Source organism: Acinonyx jubatus, chromosome C2, assembly GCF_027475565.1.
Source record: "Acinonyx jubatus isolate Ajub_Pintada_27869175 chromosome C2, VMU_Ajub_asm_v1.0, whole genome shotgun sequence".
Taxonomy (NCBI): domain Eukaryota; kingdom Metazoa; phylum Chordata; class Mammalia; order Carnivora; family Felidae; genus Acinonyx; species Acinonyx jubatus.
The window spans coordinates 109854565-109879878 of record NC_069384.1 but is presented as its reverse complement, the minus strand read 5'-3'; the positions used below and the strand labels follow the sequence as shown (position 1 = coordinate 109879878).

The 25314-nt window shown below is 36.6% G+C and overlaps 2 long non-coding RNA genes across 2 annotated transcripts in view; one reads left to right on the top strand and one right to left on the bottom strand.

The window, feature by feature from the left end:
* Positions 1 to 25314, top strand: part of LOC128315271 (uncharacterized) — a 225339-nt gene that overhangs the window by 152913 nt on the left and 47112 nt on the right. The gene's annotated exons all lie outside the window — the stretch shown is intronic.
* LOC113599777 (uncharacterized) lies at positions 975 to 3001 on the bottom strand. Its single transcript, XR_003420669.2, has 2 exons — positions 2560 to 3001; positions 975 to 1998 (listed from the first exon to the last, which is right to left on the bottom strand). It is a non-coding gene; the product is annotated as an uncharacterized LOC113599777 (long non-coding RNA).

The following is a 25314-nucleotide window of genomic DNA, read 5'->3' as shown; positions in this document are numbered from 1 at the left end:
CCATGGGTGTTTGTCCAAGTGACCTAGGAAGCAACTGAAAGAGCTCCCGGTAGCCAAAGCTGGAACAAATTGAGCAAGAAGATAGTGTTGTTTTGGATTATAACCTAAATGATAAGATAAATATTTATAAGTTCATACTAATATAAATAAATAAGTGAATAAATAAATAATGAGGGATAAGAGACAAAGCTCATTTGGAAAACAATTCCAAATAATTTATGTAAGATATTTTGTCCTCAAGGAGGTGGGAGCCTAACTCCCCATTTCTTAACTATAGGCTGGTGTAATGACTTCATTCCAAAGAGTACAGTATGGAAACAGGGGAAAAGAATAACTATCTTAGCTCCCTGGTGGGATCTAACAAAAGTTACCCCAACCAGGTGACCAAGGTCATTATAAATTATGATGCCATATAAATTACATAAATAAATAAATTATATTGGTAAATTATATGGATACCATATATCCTTGATCTAACGTGATGAAAATGTCACTTTACCTCTGTGGTCTTCCTCCTCCCAAACCCATAATTCCAGTTTAACCATAAAATGAAAATCCAGATAAATTGCAATAGAAGGGCATTGTACAAAAATTATAATTAATACTCCATGAAAATGTTAAGGTCATTAAAAATGAAGTCTAAGAAACTGTTCCAATCGAGTGGTATATAAGAGACATGGCAAGTAATTGTAATGTGGCATCTTGGAACAGAAAAAAAAAAAAAAGAAAAAAAACAAGCATTAGGTGAAAGAAAAATTAAGTAAGAAATACTAGGTAAAGAATAAAGGATAGAAAATAGTTAATAGTGTATCAATATTATTCAATAATTGTGGCAGGTGTACCATACAAACATGTGTTAATAATATAGAAAACTAGATGCAGAGTGTATGGGAACTCTGTGTACTACCTTTACAGTTTTTCTGAAACTGTGGTACACAGTAAAATCTATTTAAAAATTAAGAACAAGAACAAAGTAGAAGACGGACACTGCCTGATTTCATGGTGTATTGTGTAACTGCCATAAGCAAAACAGCATACGATTAGTGTAAGAATAGACATGGGGATCAATGAAACAGAATATGGAGGCTATAAATAGACCCACATAAATAGGACCAATTCATTTTTTACAAAGATGCCAATGTAACAAGGGCAAAGATAGTCTTTTCAAAAATGCTGCTGGAACACCTGGCCATACATATCAAAGAAAACAATCTTGGTCATTACTTTATACCATATACAGAATTAACTACAAAGAGATCACAGATCCATATAAAAGCTAAAACTGTATACCTTTTAAAGAGAAAATCTGGGAAAACATGCTTGAAACCTTGAAGTAAGCAAAATTTTTAGGACAAAAACACAAGCTATATAGGAGAAAGCAATATTAATTGGACTTTACCAAAATTAAAAAACTTCAAAAAACATCATTAGAAACTGAAAAGGCAAGACATAGGTGGGGAGAAAATATTCACTCTATGTGTATTTGTATCTGACAAAAAACATCAGTCGTCACAAAAATGTAAATCACACACATAGTAGAATGGCTAAAGTTTAAAAAGACTGTTAATACCAAAGGTGGACAAAGCAACGTTGAGGAAGTGACATTTTCAAACCTTATTGAATGGGGATATCAAATGGTACCATCACTTTGGAAAACTGTTTGCCACTTCCTCATGAAATAAGACCTATGACTAGCAATTCCATTTCTAGATTATTTATTCAAAATGAATTTTAAAGTGTTTTCTAAAGAAGACTCATACACAAATGTTCCTGGAATCTTTGATTAAAATACCCAAACACTGTAAAAAGCCACAATGTCCATCAACACATGAATGGATTGCAAATTATGTTCTCTAGCTACAAGGGAATAGTATTGTGCAATGAAAAATAAACTACAGATCCGCGTAACGATATGGTGGAGACTTGAACACATTTAGGCCAAGTGCGGAAGCTAGACTCCAAGAGTACATTCTTGTGTGATTCCATTCAAATAAAATCCTAGAAGAGAAAAAACAAAATGATAGCGACAGAGAGCAGATCAATGTTAATTAATTAAAACTAAAAATTAAAATTAAAAGGTCAGTGGAAACTCTTAAGAGGTGGAAATATTCTGTAGCTAAAATATTCTGTGGTGATAAACAATTACATTTGTCAAATATCATTGGACTGTGCATTTACAGGTGGTGTGTTATATTATGTGTAAATTATACCTCAGAAAGTGGATTTAGAAAGAAAACTATATATACTGTATATTTAAGTGTGCAGTTATGGATCCAAATCACAGTTCTGCCACCTACAGCCTGTGTGACTTTGGTCTTGTCCCTTAAATCATCTTCATATGTCTGTATCTCCAGATGGGGCTAGCACTGGTACTCGTCTTGTTATGGGAGTTAAATGAGTAAATAAATGTACATAAAGTGATTAAAAGCTGCCTGGTGCAGAGTAAGCTCTAACTAAGGAATAGCTGTTCTTTTTACTCTTGATTTTCTTTTTTTCTCAACATCCTCATTCAGGAACAATGGTGACAAACCCTATCACTTTTACTCCCAAAGTACATACCGTCTTTCTTCATTTTCTCCTCCGAGTGCACATAGCCCTTTAATTTGTCTCTTCACGTGAACGTTGGTCTCCTTTCTCTGCAAAGTGGTTTTCAAAAGTATGAATGAGCTCATATTACATTCTTGCTAAAATCCTTCAATGGTTTTCCTTGGCACCTCAAATAAAGTTCCAGACTTCTCGACACCCAAGGGCCCTTCCGGAGAGCCTGTCCATGTACCTTCCACCTCCTCCCTAGTCACCAGGCTCCAGCTCTACTGGACGCTTTTATTTTTCTATTCTTGGAACTCACTAAATTCCTTCACGCCTGGGGCCTCAGCACCAGCTGTTCCCTCGGCCTGGAATGCTCTCCAAGCAGATCTTTGAATGACCGACTCTGATTTTTCAGTCCTCAGCTTGAAATGCTACCTCTTCAGAGAATATTTTTCAGACAACACACATTTTAAAGGAGTTGCTCCTGTGTGGTCGCCATCTGCCATATTAGCTTTTTACATATCCTTTACTTTTTAAAAATTTTTTATTGTTTATTATTTTTGAAAGAGAGACAGAGACAGAGAGACAGAGAGCAAGCAGGGAAAGGGCAGAGAGAGAGAGAGAGAGAGAAGAAGACACAGAATGGGAAGCAGGCTCCAGGCTCCGAGCTCTCAGGACAGAGACCGATGCGGGGCTTGAACCCACACACCGCAAGATGGTGACCTGAGCCAAAGTCAGACACTTAACTGAGCCTCCCAGGAGTCCCATATTCTTTATTTTGAAACAATCACAAACAGACAAGAGGTGGACGAATGATACAAAGAAATTTTTCCCTAAACCCCTTGAGAGTAATATGCTGACATGACGCCCCTGTCTCTCTCTACTCTTTCAGTGGGTATTACCCACAAACACGGGCATTCTCCTTTGTGGCTGCAATATAACCAACCAAGTCAGAAAATGAACATAAACACAATACTGCTGTTTAATATTTTTGCTTTATTCGCCTTGTCCCAATAATATCTTTTATAACAAAAGTATCCGGTTCAAAATCACATATTGCGTTTGTCCTTAGTTGCTTCAAACTGGAAGTCCTTCAGTCTTGCCTTGACTTTCACGACCATATTACAGGCCAGTTATCTTGTAAAATGTTCCACAATGGGATTTGTCTGATATTTCCCTGTGATTAGATTCAGCTGTGCATCGCTGACAAAAATATCACAGAGCTGATGCTGTATCCCTCTCACTGCTTCCTCCCAGGTGGCAAAAGGGTTTGATTCTGCCCTTTACAAGTGATGTTCACTTGGATCACTTGATTAACGTGGTGTCTGCCAGGCTTCTCCACTATAAAGTTCCTTACTTCCCTTTGTAGTTTGTAAGCAGTTTGTGAGGAGGAGCTTTGAAACTCTAGATATCATTTCCTTGTCAGACTTCCAATTTTTGTTCACTTGTTTGTTTATATGAACTGATGGTTCCCTATCTTATTCAACATGTTTTCCCCCATTGCTACCGTTACTTATTCTGATGCTGAAACCGTCCCAAGTTTGGCTAGTGGGAGCCTCTCTAGGTTGACTTTTTCCTTTTGACATATTTCAGTCGTTGCGGTGTTTCCTGGCTTTCTGGCCTGATGAGATGTTCTGGGCTCATTTGTACTTTCCCTGCCCTAGCCGTAGAATCATTTCTTTTTTTTTTTTTTCAAAGAGCCCTGTTTCCTTTCAGTGGGAAATGGTATTTCTGGGTTCTAGGTATGCTAATTGCTATTGGAGTTTGGTGCCTGAGCCCTCTCAGAAAATACGTGAAATACATATATATGTGTAGAATACTATATTATTTACATCACAAATATCTGTTATATATCATAAATATATGTATTTCTACACATATCTGTTTATTTCTGTATTTTTCTGCACATATACTAAAAGTGCTAACTTTTTCAATCCAGTCTAACTGATTCGGATTTATTCTAGTTTTCCCAGTTTCCGAATTTATAACTCCCTTCTCCAACAGCTACAAATCTGGCTTCTATTATTTTTAGTCTATGTTCTCATATGATGAATCCCCTGTAGTAGTCAGTCTCCAGGGTCGTCCATCCTGCCTCACTGCTGCGGGTGTTTTCAGTCTGCTCAGGCTCTAATGATCTGTACTACCCTCCTCCACCCTCTGCCCTCCTCCTCTGTCCTATCTAATAGCTTTGGTATGACGGGAAGAGAAAGAAGGAAGAGGAGGCCTGTTCTAGATTCTTCATGGCAGGCAGCACAATATAATTTACCCAGTTTATTTCTTTTCTCCTTTGTTGTATGTCTCTCCCAACTAGAACATCAACTCTGCAAAAGCAAGCAACTTTTCTGTCTGGTTACTAAAAACTTTGAGCTCTTGGAAGGCAAGAGGTGAATATTTGTTTCTCCTACAGCGCATGAATACGGGGTTGAAAGAAACCATGCCACTTACTTTTCTTTGAATTAGTACCACTTGGGGCTCTTATCACAATGCAGATAGCAATCACTTTAATTGCATATTTCATATTCAAACAGGTTGTTCTAGACTTGTAGAGGCATAGTTTTAAATTCTCACACTGTAATTATGTCAACTTTGGAGTTACTGCCATCAGGATAAAAACACTTCTCCTTCTTGGTGTTCAATGATAATAACTAATTATTTAAACCTTTAAGAGTATCTTACCTTCCCCCCAAAATTTATTCAGATACATAGGTTTACACGTCAGTCAATGGAATGTTCAGAAGTTGATTCGATTGAAAATTTACTTTGTGCACCTATGTAGTTTCTTTATGTATTTTTCTTCATCTAGGTGATACACATATTGTCATTTTGATAGGACTGTAGCAAAGAAAAAATGATTTAAATATAAATTATTTTCTATCTGTCAAGGAGATAAATAATTCATACCTAAAGATGTTGCCTTACTTCTTTTCCTTATTCCTGGTATGATATCTTCCAGAGGGACATGCTTTTGATTTGGAGACATTCTGCATGCCACGGCATGTGTCGTGTGCTATGTTAGTTGCTAAGGTAACTGTATTTTCCTGAAAATACCAAACTAAACAGGAGCCTGAATCATCAGTGTGCAATTTGCTGCTATAATGTTCGTTGAAATTTTCCTTAGCAGTCAAATAAACATGTAATGCTTAGATCATTTGGGGTCCTTTCTCTGACCTCTCCTACTCAGGTTTTGACATTCAGAATATGCACAGGGCAGTCAATTACATAAAGAGGTCAAAATATTTTCTGAATTAGAACTCACATAAATTCTCAGGTTCCACTAATTAGGGACTATGTGATCATTTCATCTGGATTGGACATATTTTTTCAATCTCTCTGCATATGAATTTGCTAAGCAAAATTGCAGAAGAATTTAGATCGCAAGGCATTTAAGAGGTTAAACTGCCCCTCAAAGCCTTAACCTGTTTTTGTAAACAAATCGATATAATAAGAATTGAATCTTTCTTTTTGAGGCAGAACCCACAAAACATAAGCTCTTCACTTTAAAATATCTTGGGAAAATAGTATAGAGACTGTGTGTTGATAGGTACACAAATGTATTAATTCATTTGACAGTAATAATTATGAAAGTATTTTTTGCTGTAATCGGTCTGAAAGTTTTTATTTTTTCCTATAGTTCATACATTTCCTAATTTTGCCTCTTTATTCCACGCATTAGCAAGTTTGTTTTAATATATCTTTTATTCAGTGAAGCAATTTAATAAGATATATGGAATTTTACACATTTGGGGACAGTAGTCATGAAACTGATGAAACCACACATTGTTGACTGATTGCTGTTATATGATGCATACCTTAAAATTTTTAATTTCTCTCGTAGCTTTTTTGATTCCTAATGCAGTTTTTGTCAAGAATTTCAGCTTCACTTTGAAACCAGAAAAATGCATTTTAAATACAAATTTAGATTTAAGAGAGAGCACAAAAACATGTTTTTAAAAAACAAAAGTTTTTTTTCAGGAACATTCTCACACCTGATCCAATGACAAAGAAATCTACCTAAATCAGAGATTTGCACTGTCTCTAGAGTCAAATGGTCAGAATTCAAATTCAGCTCTGCCATTTGTCTATAGGAGGGCCCAGGCTAGCCAGTGAAAGTATTCATTTCCTCATGAGTACTTTAGGGATTATAATAATGTCTACTTCTCAGGATTGTTGGAGGATTCAATCAGACGACCTCTGTAAGGAAATCAACATGGTGCTTGACACATTATAAGTGCTTAGTAAACGTTACCTGCTATCATTTCTATTATTATTATCACATTAGAATGAGAAATTCATTTAAAGTTTTTTGGGTTTTTTTTTTTTTTGTATGTTGAGTGTAATATTTGAGCCTCAGATGTTGTAGATTTCATTAAGTGGTATTTTAGCTTCCAATAGGTGTAAACCTTATCTCACAGCACTTGGTGAGGCATCTTTTGGTGAAAGGATAATACCAGTTTCCAAAAAAAAAAATATGAGGGTTTCAACCAAGTTAATTTTTGAGAGTAAATCTTGGCGCCTCCTTTAAAATGACAAAGCTTTCTAGTTTGAATTTGTTTACTAAATATTCCCAAGTCTTTGTCAAAAGGAAATATTAGAACATAGGTTGACATTTGCTTGATGACTCACATTGCCCCTTATGAACTTCAAGCAAAGTGCTGTAATCCAGCATTGCTCTTGGGGATTTCGGAAGTCCATGGGCAAGTATGCCCTGGACAACTGCGATTTTATGTTTGGTGTTTCCTTGGACTCTTCCTCACTGTCAGCTGGCACTTGTATGCCTTTAACAGTTCTGACCCTGTCTCACCTGCAACAGAGAACTTCGGAAAGAGACCACGTTGCCAAAGGAAACAAAATGCCCAAGCAAGTAGAACATGTGGTAAGTTTATATACCGTAGTAAACCAGTTGGACCCAGGATAGCTGCTCTGCTCCCTATAGGGATTCTGTGCCAGAAGGTTAGAGTCTGGAGTAATTCTAGCAACAGGCTAAATGAGACAGTTTACAATTAAATGTAGAGGTCTTGCATTACTTGAACATAGGGATGTGATATTGATGAATGTGTCATTTAGTGGGGAGGCTGCAAATGCTTGTCAAATCTGCTCTGTCACTTGGAATGAAAGTGAGTCATGTATGTTGCATAATCTGTTTTTCTTGTGAGTCATACTAGTTCTCCAGAAATGTCTTCACCTGCTTTCCTTTGGAAGCTAATCTAATGGTTATTTTAACTACATTTACAGTTTCTGTATTTTGACTTACACTAGGTAGTCTGATGCAGAAATTAGCTAATTTGAAGCTCCTTTTAACTTTTCTCTTGATAGGGGTACCTGGGTGGCTCAGTCGGTTAAGCCTCTGACTTAGGTTCAGGTCATGATCTCACAGTTCACAAGTTCGAGCCCCCTATTGGGCTCTTTGCTGACAGCTCAGAGCCTGGAGCCTGCTTTGGATTCTGTGTCTCCCTCTCTCTCTGCCCCTCCCCACTTGTGTTCTGTCTCTCTCTCAAAAATAAATAAACATTAACAAAAATTTTTTAAGTGAATTTTCTCTTGACAAAGGAACTTCTTTTATAGTTTTATTGATTAGATTCTTTGTTAATTGAAAACATTACATATAGAAGTTTATTGTCTTTTTGGATGTATAATTTTATATTCTAATATTTCACTTTTTGGTAATAAAAATGTGAAGATATATTATCCTTAATTTATATGTGTTACTCAACCATGTTATCTTATTTTGTCACATTTGTTATTTTTGATAACCAAGATGTTGTTTATTTGATTCAGTATTATTTCTATTTATTTCAATGTCCTTAGCGCCTAATTAGTTAATTAATGAAACAAGTGTCCATTATGACCTTCTTGTTAATAATTTTTATATCATTAGTGGTTAGTAGAATGTCTGGAACAGATTAGATGCTCCACATGTGTTCTTCAGTAAATAAATAAATGAATGAATGTTAATACCAGGCTCAGTGGTAACTTGGCTATGACATCGTGGAGAACATGAGATGCTTTTGTTGTTGTTATTGGTGGTGATGTATGTTTGCTGATCCATCTCTATATTCACTGGTCTTTTTGTAATTTGTTGAAGTTTTATGGGATATGCTTATGTCAGTATGGAGGAATGCAGAAAGGGCTTAGGTCCGTCTGGCTCCCCCGTCATATGTCTCGCACCTCACATAGTATCAGATACATGATAGATGCTCAATAAGTATTTCCTAATCTGGATGGACTGATTCAGAATGCTCACTCTACAATGATGAATGAAGAAGTAGCATTCTAGTTTATTTGCTTCTGGTGAGAGCTATGGGTACCACATTCACCTGACTGCTTATGTTTCCATCTACAACTTCATTATCTTTGTAATTTCTATGTGAGAAGATAAAGACCAACTCTAATTACTTTCACTATTGTGAGATGACTACGAAATGTTCCTTAACTATATCAGGCTACTTAAAGTGTATGGAAGCAAAGCCTGTCCTCACCTACAGCCCCAGTCATTCACACTATATCAATCCATGGCTTAGAACACATCCTCTGTTCAAAAATCCAGTCATTTCTGCTAGTGTTTCATGTGTTTAAGATATTCCATCGCTAAGGACATTGTTTTTTGATAGCCATATTCTTTGTTCAAGTATGAAAACTACAGTCTTCAAGGCCATTCCAGTGTTATCCATGATAGGTCAATCTTATAGTTGACACTTCTGGTGGCAAACTTCGAGTTACAGGAATCCCTAATGTCTTTCTTACTTGCTGATTCAAACAATGACTTACAAAGTGTATAGATTTGTAAAATAATATATTTTAAAACCAACCATCGCCTTGTTGCTTGCTACTTTTCATCCAAACTCAAAATTTTAAACTCAACATCTAGTTCCAGTCTAACATGTCCATGTTTCCTTCTTCACAACCATATTGCTTAAAATACTTTTTGTTAGATGATCACTAGGAGCACAGGGGAGAAGGTATGTACAAATGATGTATCTATGGAGTATATAAGGGTCGGACAAAGCACCATCAATAATATAGATTATAGGAGCTGGGAGAGACATGAGAAAGACTATGGAGAGAGACTTTACTCAACAAATATTTACTGAGTGCTTACTCAGCATAGGCACAGGTACTTGTGGTACAGGATGAAAAATGGATCCCACATCCTAATCCCTATGAACGTTACATTGTATGACAAAATAAAAGGGTCTTTGTAGACATGATTAAATTAAGGATGCTGAGATGGCAGAGATTATCCTGAATTATCTTGGTGGGTCCAGTATAACCCAAGTGTCCTTATAAGGAAGACACAAAGGGAGATTTGACACAGAGATGGCGTGTGAAGACAGAGCAGGAGATTTGATGATGTTGTTCTTGGAGACTGGACCACTGCAGGCACAAGCCAAGGAATGTCGGCTGCCTTTCCTTGAAGAAGACCAAAGAGGCAAGAAACAGATTCTTCCCTAGAGCTTCCAGAAGGAGCAGAGCTCTGCCAACATCTTGTTTTTAGTCCAGTGGGAATGATTTTAGATTCTGGCCTTCAGAACTGTGAGATAGAAAATGTTTTAAGCCACCAAATTTGTGGTAATTTAGGAAACGAATACAGTGCCTAAACATATCAGTGCAGAGAAAAAAAAAAGACACAAATCTGGCTCTTCACTTACTGAGTGTATGCCTGTAAAACATAGGGGAGAAATTTATACCTACTAATGTACTATGTGCCAGGCAGGTAGGCATTTTATTCACATCTGTTCAGTCTTAATATAGTAGTTTGACTTTAAATGCAAAGCTACACTTGAAGAGTATATGATTGGCTACTGATAATAGCATTTGCCACTGAGGGCATAGGTTTTGCAGATTTTTTGTTCTTATTCAAAATGGTTATCAAATTTCTTGTTTCTTTAGCCCATAAGCTTAGATTGTCCTAAGGCTATCAACTACTCTGCAATACATATTAAGGAAAATCTAAGACACACCTTAGCCTTCATAAGAAGAAATTATTTCGATTTGCCATCCTGTGACCAACTGCAGCCAATCTATAAATGCTCAGAAGAAAGTAGAATTGGTAAGAAGCCATCACCCAAAAGACTAACCCACCACCCCTGGGGGGTTGGAATGGATGAGGTAAAACACCAAGGCTGGCAGCTATTATGTGTTTTCATCAGCTCCTATGCCCAGCCAGGCTTCAGTGCTGCTCTGATGGTTCTCCTGAGAACACCAACCCCAGGGCAGTTGCCATAAACTTCTGAGGCCACGGGACTACTAGTGATCATCCTAAGGGTACACAGTGGGCAAAGAAAGATCAGAACATAATTTGATCCTCCTGTTCTCTGCTGCTGCTAGCTGTCATCAACCCCTGACTGCAAGCTCACTATCTCCTTGCTTGAACAACACATACCCGTTCCAATAGCTTTCCTTCTCCCAGTGGTTTTCTCCCATATTTGTCTGTTATGTCTTGGGATTTTTATTTTCTTTGTCCGGTGAGATACACAAAAGAGAGAGGATGGTTCTACGGCCACCTCTCCAGGGGAGATTAGACATGTACATCATGGGCACCCAGCTCTCTCATTACCATCAAACCTGCTGGACCCATTGCCAGAAGGTTTGTTTCTTACTGAGTAGCTAAGACTTACCTAGTTTTGTAGGAACCTGCAGGTTTCAGGAGCCATATGACCACTTATTTGTTATCTGTGTGTAACCTGAGACTCCTCCCTTTTTCTCTCTGCTGATTCTAGAAAGCTGGGAGGTAGCATGGACTCTTGTGTTTTTTCCCCCTAACTTACAACTCATATGCTGAATTTTCTGTGCAAATGCTAAATGGGTTGGAGGAAAAAGAACTTACTTTAGTTCCACTTTCAAAGCTCAGAAATTAGTGTTAAGCAGACTGAAGCACCTGGACAAGGAGACGAGTACAATATCTGAGTCAAGCCAAATAGACTTTGATAAGTATGTGAACGTTGGGTTGAATCTCATCAAGTCTGAAAAAGCACATTGGAACTGGTTGATTCCAAAAAATAGTGCTCCAAGGGCACCTGGGTGGCTCAGTTGGTTAAGTGTCCAACTCTTGATTTCAACTCAGGTCATGATCTCACAGTTCGTGAGTTCAAACCCCACATGGGACTCCGTGCTGACAGTGCACAGCCTGTTTAGGATTCTCTCTCTCTCTCTTTATCTCTCTCTCCCTCTCTCCCTCCCTCTCTCCCTCTCTCCCTCCCTCCCCATCCCACCCCTGCTTGCACACACACTCTTTCTGTCAAAATAAATAAACTTAAAAAAATAGTCCACCAAATAGTCTTAGTTCCAGGCTTCAACTTTAGCATTTAGATTTTTAAATTTAGCAATTTTATTTTGTTCAAGTTAGGCAAATCCATTTGTCTTGCTTATCAGCAAATGTTAATCAGTTCACCAAACTTGCAGAATATTAGGAAAAAATAAGATTATATGTGCAAAGCATTGAGCACGGTGCCTGGCACAAGAATTTGATGTATGTAAACCAGGATTATTAAGGGGGGTGGTGAAGATCCAATCGGAATGATGTATATAGGTGCTTTGTGAAAGTTATAAATGCCAATTATTATAAATTTGTTATTCTTACTCTGAGAGGGAATATTCAGTGTATTAAAATGATAAATTCTTGTTACTTGAATTCATGTTGTTTTAAAGATTCAGTCTTGTACTGTTCACTCCATTACATTAGAACTTACTGTCCTTTCTCTTTAGATAAACAATGGTAATGTGTTCAAATTAATCCAGTTGGAATTAATTAAATTAGCCTATTGGAAAAATAACATATCAGGTGCATTTCTGAAGACTCCATCTCAACGTTAAACATTTTCTTAAGAAATTAATACAATCAGCTGATGGTTGGTCTCATCTGACCATCTGGGATTCCACACTAATTGCTGCTGATGAGTTGCTCTTTCTGTTGAATTTTTAAGTTCAGGTAGAAACAGCATTGTGTTCTTTATCGTTCATGCTTTAGTTCACACTCACTCATTAGGGAGAATTCAAGCAGATAAAGAAAAATTAGCCAAGGTGTAATTCTAGGGTGTGTCCATATACTTTCATTACAAAATAGGTTTAGGCCTTAAAAGTTAAATATTTCTAGATAAACTGAATTAAAAACAGATACAACCGTTAAGTACAAGAAATACAATTCCAGGTGTGAGCCTTTTGGTGTAATCAGTGGGTAGCTAAGATCTCTTTCTTGCGTAGGCACAGCAGGTGTGGTCCATTCAATAAACACATTAGCAAATATTTTATGAGTGTTTTTGCGCTCTGCTGTTGATATTGGTGTTGTAGAGGAAACAGAAGACATACAAAAGAAGGTAGGAATTCTGAAGTCATAAGACTTAGTTGAAGGCCTAACTTCACTGTCTATTAAATAGCATATCTCATATTCTTCAGCTGACAATTAAGGAGACTAATTAATGGAGATGCTGGGATCAAATAGTGTCTGTGAGAATGCTTGGTAAATATCTGGAGATTATTTGTCACAATCATTTCGAGACCTGGGAATTGAAGAGCTTATACATTAACAAAGAAGGCATTGTTAAATATAAGGTAACTTTCTACCATCAAGTGCAAAATTGGTGGTATGGACTACTTCTGGTAACATTTACAACCTGGGCCAGAGTTTCATGGAGCCAGTGAAATTTTAACTCATAGTTTTCATGTCTCAGTAAATACCACCTTGGGATCAGGTTTCATATTCTCTTCTCTCTCAGACCCGTATCTGATCCATCAGAAAATCTTGTTGGCTTTATTTTCAAAACGAACCTCAAGTCTATCCATGTTCTCCCACCTCCACCATTAAGATCCTGGTCCAACTTTCCATCATAGCTCTCCAATAGCTCCCAACTCTCCAATAGCTTCTCAGATATTTAGAAGAAAGTACAATGCTTAGGGAGGGTTGAAGGCTCCCTCTTACCTGCCCAGCATCTGCCTCTGAACCTTTCTCCCCCACAACCTCCTGCCTCCATCACTGGCTCCAGTCTCCTTGTCACACTCAGTTTCCTGAAATCTCAGTCTTTGTGCTGGCTTTTCTCTCTGACTGGAATGTAGAATTCTACCTTACACCAAATATAACGACACGGATACAAACGGTAATTCCAGGGGAATCGTGAAAAGCAAAACGGTTTACGAGAGGAAAAAACAATCAAGAGTCCAGAAAGAGATAGAAGATAATACCGTCATCACCTTGGGTGAGAAAAATTCTATGAAATAGAACACACCCGGAAAACACTAACGGAAAAGATTACAAATTGGAGCGCATGGAAATAAAGAACTTGTGTCCCTCAATAGATACCATGACGAGAGTGCAAACAGCACACCACCAGCTCTCCAGGTGTGTGCACTTCTCAATATAGGTTTTATCTTTACACACTCACACAGACAGGCTGTGAACTTGGAAGGGTGACTTAAACAACCACCTGGTGGGGTGGACAGTGAAGGGAGAAGTTAGGGAGAGGGGGCACACGACCCATCAGGCTACTTAACGCAGAGGGGAGAAGGGCATACGGAGGTCCACGGAGGCAGACACTGTGGCATTGCAGAGAAGGCAGTGAGGTGCCCTCAGGTTGGCCCCCATCTCTGCAGCCTCTGGAACTGTGCTGAAAGGCACACTGCTATCCGCTATGTGTGGCGGGCTATTTTGAGATAATTCAAACGCTTTATACTCCGTATTCTCTTCAACATGTACTTCTTTCTGTAAAAGTGCATTCCAAAAAGCTGATCACCGTTAGATACAGTCTTACCTTTTTTTTTTTTTTTTTTTCCCTGAAGGATTGAACAGAACAAAAGTACATTCTCATGAAATCTGATGAAAATACTAGGGTAATCCCACAAGGCTGCTTTTCCATGCTGATTAATTAGTTCAAGTTTTATCATCTTCAGTACATATTAGAACTGCTAGTAGTTTAAGCATTAAATTAATGATGAAACCAGTCCTTGACTTTCTGGTTAGCTTTGGTTGAGAAGAAATCAGTATTTCACACCCATCAGGACTTGTGCTCTAATATTATATCACCATGAGTAAAACATTATACCAAATATGGTTATCTTTCCCTAAAGTCAAGAATTTCAATTTGTTAACTGCTGGAAATAAACTCATCATAGTTTCTAAATATCTTGACTGTGCTTTAAAACAAAAACGACTCACTGTAAATATTTAGCCAGTAATTATTAAATAGATCAGCCCAGCATGACTGTTCCAGCTGGAGGAGGAAAACAGATTTCTTGCTGCTCATATTACTGTATAAACCATTCTTTAAGTAAGGCTGAGAATAATGGTACTGATTATGTCTGCTCCTGGGATTCATTCCATTCTCACAACGCACATGCCAGCTGAAGTCCACATGAAGTCCGAGCTCAAGTGAAGTCTGCAGTTAAAGTTTTCAGGTTATTTCCAACACCTTAAGTTTCGTTTGTAGACCTGCGTAAAGGGGAATATTCCTTTTGCAAATTAAAAAAAAAATACAAATAGATAGATACAGATATTTGGTGACTTAGATATGTGGAGTGGTCTACTTCTAGTGTAAATTTTTTAACGTTTATTTATTTTTGACAGAGAGAGAGAGAGAGAGAGAGAGAGCGCGCGCGCGCGCGTACACACACACGCGCGGCAGAGAAAGAAGGGACACAGAATTCGAAGCAGCACAGAGCCTGACTATGCCGGGCTCGAACTCATGGACTACGAGGTCATGACCTGAGCCAAAGTCAGACACTTATCCGACTGAGCCACCCAGGTCCCCCTACTTCCAGTGTAAAATCTAGCTCATGTGCCGAGGATAGGGCTACCCATGCAAAACTGATAACTTTGCCTTGCCTTGATTACTAATCACAATCTATATTTCTTTGTGTTCAAAAATATTATTCAAGTGCATCCATGCATACTGTCCTCTAACTTTATCTATGCAAAGTACTTTTTAATGTTATTGTAAGTTTTTCCTAAAAAAACAAGTTATCAGAAGTCTAATATTGAAGGCAATTTACCCATCTGCTTATAAGAATATCCATTTCAGACACTATTTAAAATATAAAGGACCATGAAATAATGAGCTTAGAGGGTACAATTTATTCTCATTTTTACACTTCTCAAGTATTTCTAATTTTGAAGTATATGCATTATGGATTTTAATATTTACAACATTTTCTTTACATTTAGACCATTTTTCTTAAACTTACCAAATACAGCAGTTACTGCGTTTCTTGACTTTTTTTTTTTGAGGTTGATGTATAATAATTAAGCTTTGTTCCATTCTGCTTTCCAAGAACTTTCCTCATTATCCAAATTTAGGAAATGAAATTTTAGTTTAGACCACGCCATCAAGAAGTATCTACTCTTTGCTCTTATGTGACAGATGACTACCCCAAGAGATATGATTCAAGTTTTCCAAACACTTGATCATATTGTAAATATATTTCCAGTTTCCAGTTATTTTACTTTGTTTATTAAAAAAATGGATTGGGGTGCCTGGTTGGCTCAGTCGGTTAAGCGGCCAACTTCAGCTCAGATCATGATCTCGCGGTCTGTGAGTTCGAGCCCCGCGTCGGGCTCTGTGCTGACAGCTCAGAGCCTGGAGCCTGTTTCAGATTCTGTGTCTCCCTCTCTCTGACCCTCCCCTGTTCATGCTCTGTCTCTCTCTGTCTCAAAAATAAATAAACGTTAAAAAAATTTTTTAAATAAATAAATAAATAAATAAATGGATCAAAGCAGACACATTGTCACATAAAATTAACTTCTTACAAGAAAGGAGGGAGACACTTGATTTCTGTTTCCACAGCCTCACTCTAAGCTGCTATTCATTGGGTTGCTTTGTCCTGGCCTGTGAAAAAAAGAATGTGGAAATGGTCGAGGACAACTCATCACTTAAGCATTGAAATAACTCACAAAGAGAGCTCAGTCGATTAAGCGTCTGACTTCAGCTCATGTCATGATCTAACCATTTGTGAGTTCAGAGCCACACGAATCTCTTGGATATTCAGTTAAAGCCCCTGCACTATCTCACAGTTCATGAGTTTGATCTCCTCGTCAGACTCTGCACTGACAGCATGGCACCTGCTTGGGATTTTCTATTGCTCTTTCTCTCTCTCTCTCTTTCTCTCAAAACTAAATAAACATTTTTTTAAAGAAAAATAAATAACTCAAGACAGAAATAAAAACCAAAGTGCATACAATGCATCTCAGTGTTCAAAACACTTCCACACCCATTACGTTTTTAACATGCAGCACATGGTCCTGTTCTAACATGACTGGCATCACATGTAGACAAGAATTGCCTGTGAAGAGCGCCTGGGCGGTTCAGTCAGTTCGGCGTCTGACTTCGGCTCAGGTCACGATCTCGTGGACCATGGGTTCGAGCCCCGTGTTGGGCTCTGTGCAAACGGTTCAGAGCCTGGAGCCTGCTGTGTCTCCCTCTCTCTGCCCCTCTCCTGCTCGTGCTGTGTTTCTGTGTGTGTGTCTCTCTCTCTCAAAGATAAATAAACATTAAAAGAAAAAAAAAATAATTGCCTGTAAATAGCCATCTTGGCAACAAGAAGAATGCAGTAAGAAAAGAGGATGGGGTATGTTGACTGTGTAACATTAAAAAGGTTGTCGGTCCCATACTATCCCAGAGAATTTCACTGAAGAGGTTGAGTCATTTTGGGGATCCATAAATGTGATCCATTCTATCAAAGCCTCTCCACTTTCCCCTGGCTGAGCTTGAACACAGACTTCAGGTTTCCTCTGACTCCCAAGGGACTTAGTCTATATTAGAGATAAGACCCCTAAGAGAAGCAAAGGACTGCCAAACTGAAGCTTTCCTCCCTAGTACATGGGTGACTTCACTCATCAAACATGGAAACTAAAAAGGAGCAAAGGAGGTCTTTTGCATACCCTTGCCCTTTGGTACTCTGTATTTTCCTTATTCAGTGTTCCTCCAGATGGTACGCTCTTTGACAGGGGTTGTAAAGTGCCAAAGCTTAGCATAGGGCCAGTTATACACACTGACCATTTAACAATTGTTTGAGTTAATAGTGAATGAAATTTTAAAGGAAAGTAAATGTAATATTAAAATAAATATTAATATAAATGGATCAAGGAAAAAGGCAATTGTTATTGAAGATATGATGAATCCATAGAAAAAAGACTATTTTTTGTATATTCAATAATATTAATCATTACAAAATTATTCACATGTAATATTACAAACTATTTTTCTGTAATATTTAATATTTAATAACAAATTTCTTTAATAATTTAGCAAATATGAAGAAACAAATATATAATATTTGAACTATCTTTAAAAAAGTTTTTTTAAACTCCAAATTGTTACTTATCTCCTGTTATTATCCCCTATGAAAAGGAATTTGGTGGGGTGTCTGGGTGGCTCAGTCGGTTGAGCATCCAACTTTTGATTTTGGCACAGGTCATGATCCCAGGGTCATGGGATCATGGGATTGAACTTTCCATCGGGCTCCACGCTGAGTATGGAGTCTGGTTGGGATTTTTTTTTTTCTCTCTGTCTCTCCCTTTGCCCCTTCTTTGTGTGCTCTCTCTCTCTCTGTCTAAAATTTAAAAAATAAATAATAAAAAGGAATTTGGAGATATTTTTTAAATAATTTCCATGTTCATTACTCTTTTTTAAAAAATTAATAATATATCTTACTATTTCAATGTAACTAAAATGTAAGTAAAAATGTAAAAAAATAAAAATATTAGATTTTTTTCATACTGTCTTCAAACCAGTCTTCAAACTTTAAAAAAACATTTTATTTTTATTTGTGTATTCATTTGTTTTCATTTGCTTAACTGAAGAACATTATGTTTTATTGAAATATAGTTGACATACAATGTTCTATTAGCTTCAGTTGTACAAACATAGTAATTTGACAATTCTATACGTTATGAAATGCTCACCACAGTTGAGTATAATTACCATCTTCCCCATATTTCACTGATTCCTTTACCTTCCTCCCCTCTGACAACCCTCAGTTTGTCCTCTGTTTATGAGTTTGTTTCTATTTTTGTTGCGTTTTTATTTTTTAGATTTCACATATAAGTGAAATCATAGAGTGTCTGTCTTTATCTGCCGTTGTACTTACCATAATAGCTTCTAGGTCCATTCGTGTTGTCATAAATGGAAAAATCTCATTTTTTATGGCTGAGTAATATTACAGTGTGTGTGTGTGTGTGTGTGTGTACACACTATTATCTTTTTAATCCATTATCTATTGATGGACATCTAGGTTGCTTCCGTATTTTGACTATTATAAATAATGCTGCAATAAACATAGAGGTATGCGTATCTTTTCAAATTAGTGTTTTTGCTGTCTTTGGGTAAATACCCAGCAGTGGAATTACTGGATCATATGGTATTTCAATTTTTAATTTTTTTGAGGAACCTCCATACTGTTTCCGTAGTGGCTGCATCAATTTACATTCCTGCCAACAGTACATGAATGTTAACTTTTTCTCTACATTCTTGACAACACTTTTTTTAAAAAAAAATTATTTATTTTGAAAGAGATAGTGGGGGGGGGAGGGGCAGAGAGACAGAATCCCAAGCAGGCTCCACATTCTTAGGGCACAGCTCAACATGGGGCTTGATCCCATGAACTGTGAGATCATGACCTGAACTGAAATCAAGAGTCAGATGCTTAACTGGCTGAACCATGCAGGCACCCCCTGACAACATGTTTTATTTCTTGCCTTTTTGATGTTAGCCATTTAACTGCTGTGGGTGATATCCCATTATGGTTTTGATTTGCATTTCCCTCGTGTTTACTGGTGGTTAGAATCTTTTCACATGTCTGTTGTCCATCTATTATGTCTTCTTTGGAAAAATACCTATTTAGGTCCTCTGCCCATTTTTATTTGGATTATTTGGGGTGTTTTGGTGCTGAGTTGTATGAGTTCTGTATATATTTTGAATATTAACTTGTTACCAAAAATATCTTCTCCCATGCGGTACGTTGTCCTTTTGTTTTGTTGATGGGTCACTGTGCAAAAGCCTTTTAGTTTAATATAATCCCGGTAATTTATTTTTGCTTTTGTTTCTCCTGTCAGAGGAGACATATCCAGGAAAATGTAGCTAAGGCTAATGTCCAAGAGATTATTGCCTATTTTAGGAGTTTCATGGTTTGGGGGTCTTATGTTTAGGTGTTTAATCCATTTTGAGTTTAGTTTTGTACATGGTGTATGAAATTGGCCGAGTTTTTTCTTTTGCACGTAGCTGTCCAGTTTATATTACCGTATTAATAGAAAGTACAGTGTTTGGACTATTCAAAAGAAGTTTTAACACTAATACCCATTGTTGGTGAGAGTGCAACGAAAGATATCCTTATGTATTTGTAGAAGCACTTTATTTTTTTTAATATAATTTATTGTCAAGTTGGCTAACAGCGTGCTCATGGTTTTTGGGGTAGATTCCCATGGTTCATCACTTACATACAACACCCAGTGCTCATCCCATCAAGTGCCCTCCTCAATGCCCATCATCCATTTTCTCCTCCTTCCCACCAACAACCCTCAGTTTGTTCTGCATTGAAGGGTCTCTTATGGTTTGCCTCCCTCCCTCTGACTAATTTTTTCCCCTTCCCTTCCTTCATGGTCTTCTGTTAAGTTTCTCAAGTTCCACATATGAGTGAAAACATATGGTATCTGTCTTTCTCTGACTGACTTATTTCACTCAGGATAATACCTTCCAGTTCCATCCATGTTGCTGCAAATGGCAGGATTTCATCCTTTCTCATTGCCAAGTAGTATTCCATTGTATGCATAAACCACATCTTCTTTATCCATTCATCAGTTGATGGACATTTAGGCTCTTTCTAATTTGGCCTTTGTTGAAAGTGCTGTGTAGCAGCATTTTAAAGGGTAGAACCATTTGGGGAGCAATATGATAAGAATCAAGAACCATTAAAATGATATTATTCATCAGGTTAAACCTATACCTGGGTATAGAACATAAGGCAATAATATAAGATTTGGAGGGAAAATATCAAAAATGTATTCACTGTAACACTAAAAGAAAGATAGGAAAATGTAAGCAACTTAAATGTCCATCTATGGGAATATAAATTACTTATGGTACACCAAAAGAATAAACTATTAGGCAGCTTTTGAGGATGAGAAATATGAAACATGTACAGCAATAGAGAATGTCTGTATGCTATTGTAAGTAAGAAAAGCAGAGGTCAAGGCTGTGACCACATTGAGATAGCAATTATGTGAATATGAAGCTTGCTTGATGCCAGAGTCCAGAAGTATTTGTGCAGAGAGGAGAACAGTTTGATTATGTAAGTTGCTATGACTGGGAGAAAAATACCTCTTTCATTAGAGTTATGTTCATGTTGCTATAAAGTCGCTTAAAACAGCATGCATGCCTTCAACGAAAAAGAAGGGAAACTTTCCAGTACTTTCTTCACATTTAAGAGCTGTTACAGAAATGATGGTAGAATGGGCGAGGACTAGATGTCAGGAACCTGAGCACCATCTGTGATCTTGGGCATGCCTCCCTGCACCTCAGTCACAGATCTGAAAGATGAGCCAGTTTAACACGGCTCCCCTAAAGGATATCTGTAGGTGTTTAAGTAGCCACTTTCTCTTTCCAATTAGGTTTGTGTGTAGGGCTCCACAATTTTTGGCAGCACCGCCGCATTCTCTGTTTTTGTAGGAAAGCGCAGTGCGTAGGAAAAAAGGTCTATTAGGCGAGTCAAACGATGATGATCCCTGAATCTTGAGGACGTCATCTAGCAAAAGCAGCATTCTAACAGGAGTGAATGTCGTCAGTAAGAGCTGCAAGATAGTTGGAGACCTGTGTAAAGCTGGCAGACAACTATGGTGCGTGTGGCGTATGAATTATAAAACCACTCTGCAAATGCCTCAAGTCCGGTTAGAGTAGGTGCGTTTACTTGTACTCATTATTTATTATTTTTTTTTTTAACGAAGGAAAGACATTGATACTAAATTAAGTTTATTATGGAGCAGTAGGATTAGTGCATCTCAGTACTGTTTAATGTATACAAGAAAATGCACCTTTCACCACTAAGAATATTGAGCTTAATTAGGACATATTTTTACTGCTTAAGTTGATTGTCAGTTTTAACATAACAGTGTTCTCTAAACTAACAGCATTACAGCCTAAAAATGTATCGTTTGCTTTTAGCTGTAACATGTAATTTGTAGTTAAAATTTTGTTCTCTTTCCTCTTTGAATATGTGATAGCTGATATGATTTACCTTTTAATTGCCTGAACATAAAATATATTTGTTTTTTTTCTTTTTTTTAATTTTTAACGTTTTATTTATTTTTGAGACAGGGAGAGACAGAGCATGAGTGGGGGAGGGTCAGAGACAGGGAGACACAGAATCTGAAACAGGCTCCAGGCTCTGAGCTGTCAGCACAGAGCCCGATGCGGGGCTCGAACTCACGGATCGCGAGATCATGACCTGAGCCGAAGTCGGCTGCTTAACCGACTGAGCCACCCAGGCGCCCTTAAAATATATTTGCTAATTCATAAATATGTGCATATATATGTATGACATGTACATATACATGTATGTGCATGTTATATATTATGTGTGTGTGTATATATATATATATATGCACACACACATACATATATACACACACCTGAGATAAGATCATTTTTAAAGGAACTAAAGAGGTTAGGAATGAAATATTTAAAGGGCAGCTTTACCAAACTTCTGTTTTCTGTTATATTCATCTTGAATGAAGTCAAAATTGATCACTATCTTTAGCCAAATAAATTCAGATGAAATATAACCATCCTTTAAAATATATCTCCCAAGTGAAAGGTGAACAACAAAAAGTCTTTTCATCAATTTTAGGTACAGAATGTGCTGGGGAACAACTCTGGGATTAGCATGATTACAGTCTTTCATTACAAGTCAGAGTTGATTAATGTCTCCTAAAATCCCACGTTAACCTAAAACCTTTGCAAAATCGTAGTTCCTAAATGGAACCCTAATGAACCTACTTAATGTCCTTTCTGAATAACCCTTATCAAGTAATTCTGACAACACTATATTTATATGTTACTTTGTAATTCTACATGGATTTACTTGGAAAAAAATGGTACTTTCTTTTTCACAAGGAAACTGGGTTAAGCTTCTGTAATGATTGTCATTCTCAAAAAGAAATTCTGCTTTCTGATCTTATAGTTTATTTTTGATGGTTAATTTAAATTCTTAATTATGCATAGTGTATTATAATTTTCTGATAGAAATATCTAATAATTTCTAATATTAATCCATTATGGTATTTATTTTTCACCAAATATTTACTGCACACTTAACTATACATCGGCATGTACTTTCAATCGTTCATTTACAATGAATCTTATTCCTGTGTAATTTACATAGCATGGGATTTTTATTTAAGATATAATTCTATTACCATAACATTAACCCTTTTAAAGTATATTATTCAGTGACTTTTGATATACTTACAAGAGTGTACAACAATTGCCACTAACAATTTTTTCACTATTATTTTGAAAAGAAATCCTGAATGCTTTAGCCATCACTCCTTATTCTCCTAGCCCCATAGTTCTTGGCAGTCAACATCTATTTTATGTTTTTATGGATTCTTCCTGTTCTGGATGTTTCATATAAATCCGATTACACAATATGTAGCATTTCATGTCTGGCTTCTCTTTCACTTAGCGTAGTGTTTTCAAAGTTCATTCACATAGCAGCATATATCAGTAAATATATGCTAAACAATATCCCCATGTATCAATATACCACATTTTGTTTATACATTCATCATATGAATTGTTTCCATTTTTTGCCTACTGTGAGGATGCTGCTATGAACATTCATGTTTAAGTTTTTATGAAAACATATGTTTTTAATTCTCTTGGATATGAATTGCTAAGACATATGATCATTCTGTTTAACCATTTGAGGAACTGCTTGACTGTTTTCAAAAGCAGCTGTACCATTTTACTTTCCCAATAACATATATGAGGGTTCCAATCTCTCTCATCCTCACCAACACTTCATATTGCCCATGTTTTTGATCATAGCTATCCTGGTGGGTGAAATAATATCTCATTATGGTTTTGATTTACATTTGCTTAATGACTAAAGATGGTGAGCATCTTTTCTTGCACTTATAAACCATTTGTATGTAGTCTTACAAGCAATAGCTACTCAAATGATCTGTTTATTTTTAATTGTATTGTTTGTCTTTTTATTGAGTTGTAAGCATTGATTATATATTTTAGATGATAGATCATCACCACACATATGATATGCAACTATTTTCTCCTGTGAGTAGACTTTTTGCTTTCTTAATAGTATTGTTTGAAGCACAAAATTTTAAACTTTTATGGTGTTCTTTAATTTTTTTTAATTTTGTCAATTTTATTTAAAACGTCTTTTCTAAGAAACCATTGCCAAATCCGAGATCATGAAAGTTTACTCCCATGTTTTCTTCTAAGGTTTTAATAATAGTAGCTCGTATATTGAAGTTGTTGATCCATTTTGAGTTAAGTTTTGTATATAATGTGAGGAGTATAGTTTTATTCTTCTGCATATAGATATACAGTGGTCCCTGCAGTATCTATTAAAAACTATGTTTTTCCATTTTAATTGTTCCGGCACCCTTATAAAAAATCAAATCCCCATAAATTCTGGGTTTATTTCTGGCTCTAATTCTATTCCATTGATCTCGGTGTCTGTCATTATGCAAGTACTACTGTCTTGATTACTGTAACTTTGTAGAAAGCTTTGAAATTGGGAAGTGTGAGTCCCTGTGAGTGTTTGTTGTTGTTGTTTTTCCAGATTGTTACTCTGGGATGGTTATTCTGAGTCCTTTGCACTTTCTTATGACATTTAGGAAGAGTTTATCAGTTGTAAAAATTGCAGCTGAGATTTTGATAGGAGTTACATTGAATTGTTTGATCAGTTTGTATATTATTGTCATGATAACAATATTAAGTCTTCCAGTCTAAAAACATGAGAGAGCTTTCTATTTATATAGGACTTGTTTTATTTCTTTTAATAATGTTTCATACTTTTTGGCATATACACATATGGCATTCATTAAATATATTACTTTGTTAGATATATTCCTAAGCATTTTAATATTTTTGGTGCTATTCTAAATGAAATTGTTTCCTTAATTTCACTTTTGGATTAGTCATTGCTAATAATAAAATATAATCGATTTTTGTATATTGATCTTATATCCTGCAACCTTGCTGAACTCATTAATTAGTTCTAACAGCTTGTTGTTGTTGATGATGTTTAATATATTCTTTATAGGGGTTCATGTTTTCTACAATTAGAAAAGAAGTTTTATTTCTTTCTTTCTAGTATGGATATCTTTTATTTTTTCTTCTTACCTAATTGCCCTGGCCAGAACCTCCAGTACTGTGTTGAATAAAAATGGTGACAGTGAACATTCCCTGTTCTGTTTCTGATCTTAGGGGGGAAGTTTTGCATCTTTCACCATTACTCATGATGTTTTTCTAAGGTTCCCTTTATAAGATTGAGGAAGTTTTCTTGTATTTCTAGTTTCAATCATGAAGTGATGTGCAAGTTGTCAGTATAAGAATTCTGTTATAAAAGAGTTCTGTGTTATAATTATATAACATAATATATATAATTATGTTATTCTGTGTAATATTGACTAAAGTTTCCCAGGTGCTTCCAGGACAAACAGCCAACTGCCTAATACAAGGTTTTTCCCATTCTAACTCAAGCCTGTCTATCCACTTCACTTGCCACATCTCACCTTATGATCCATAGTCTAGTCATAAGGAATTCCTACACAAAAGGATCACG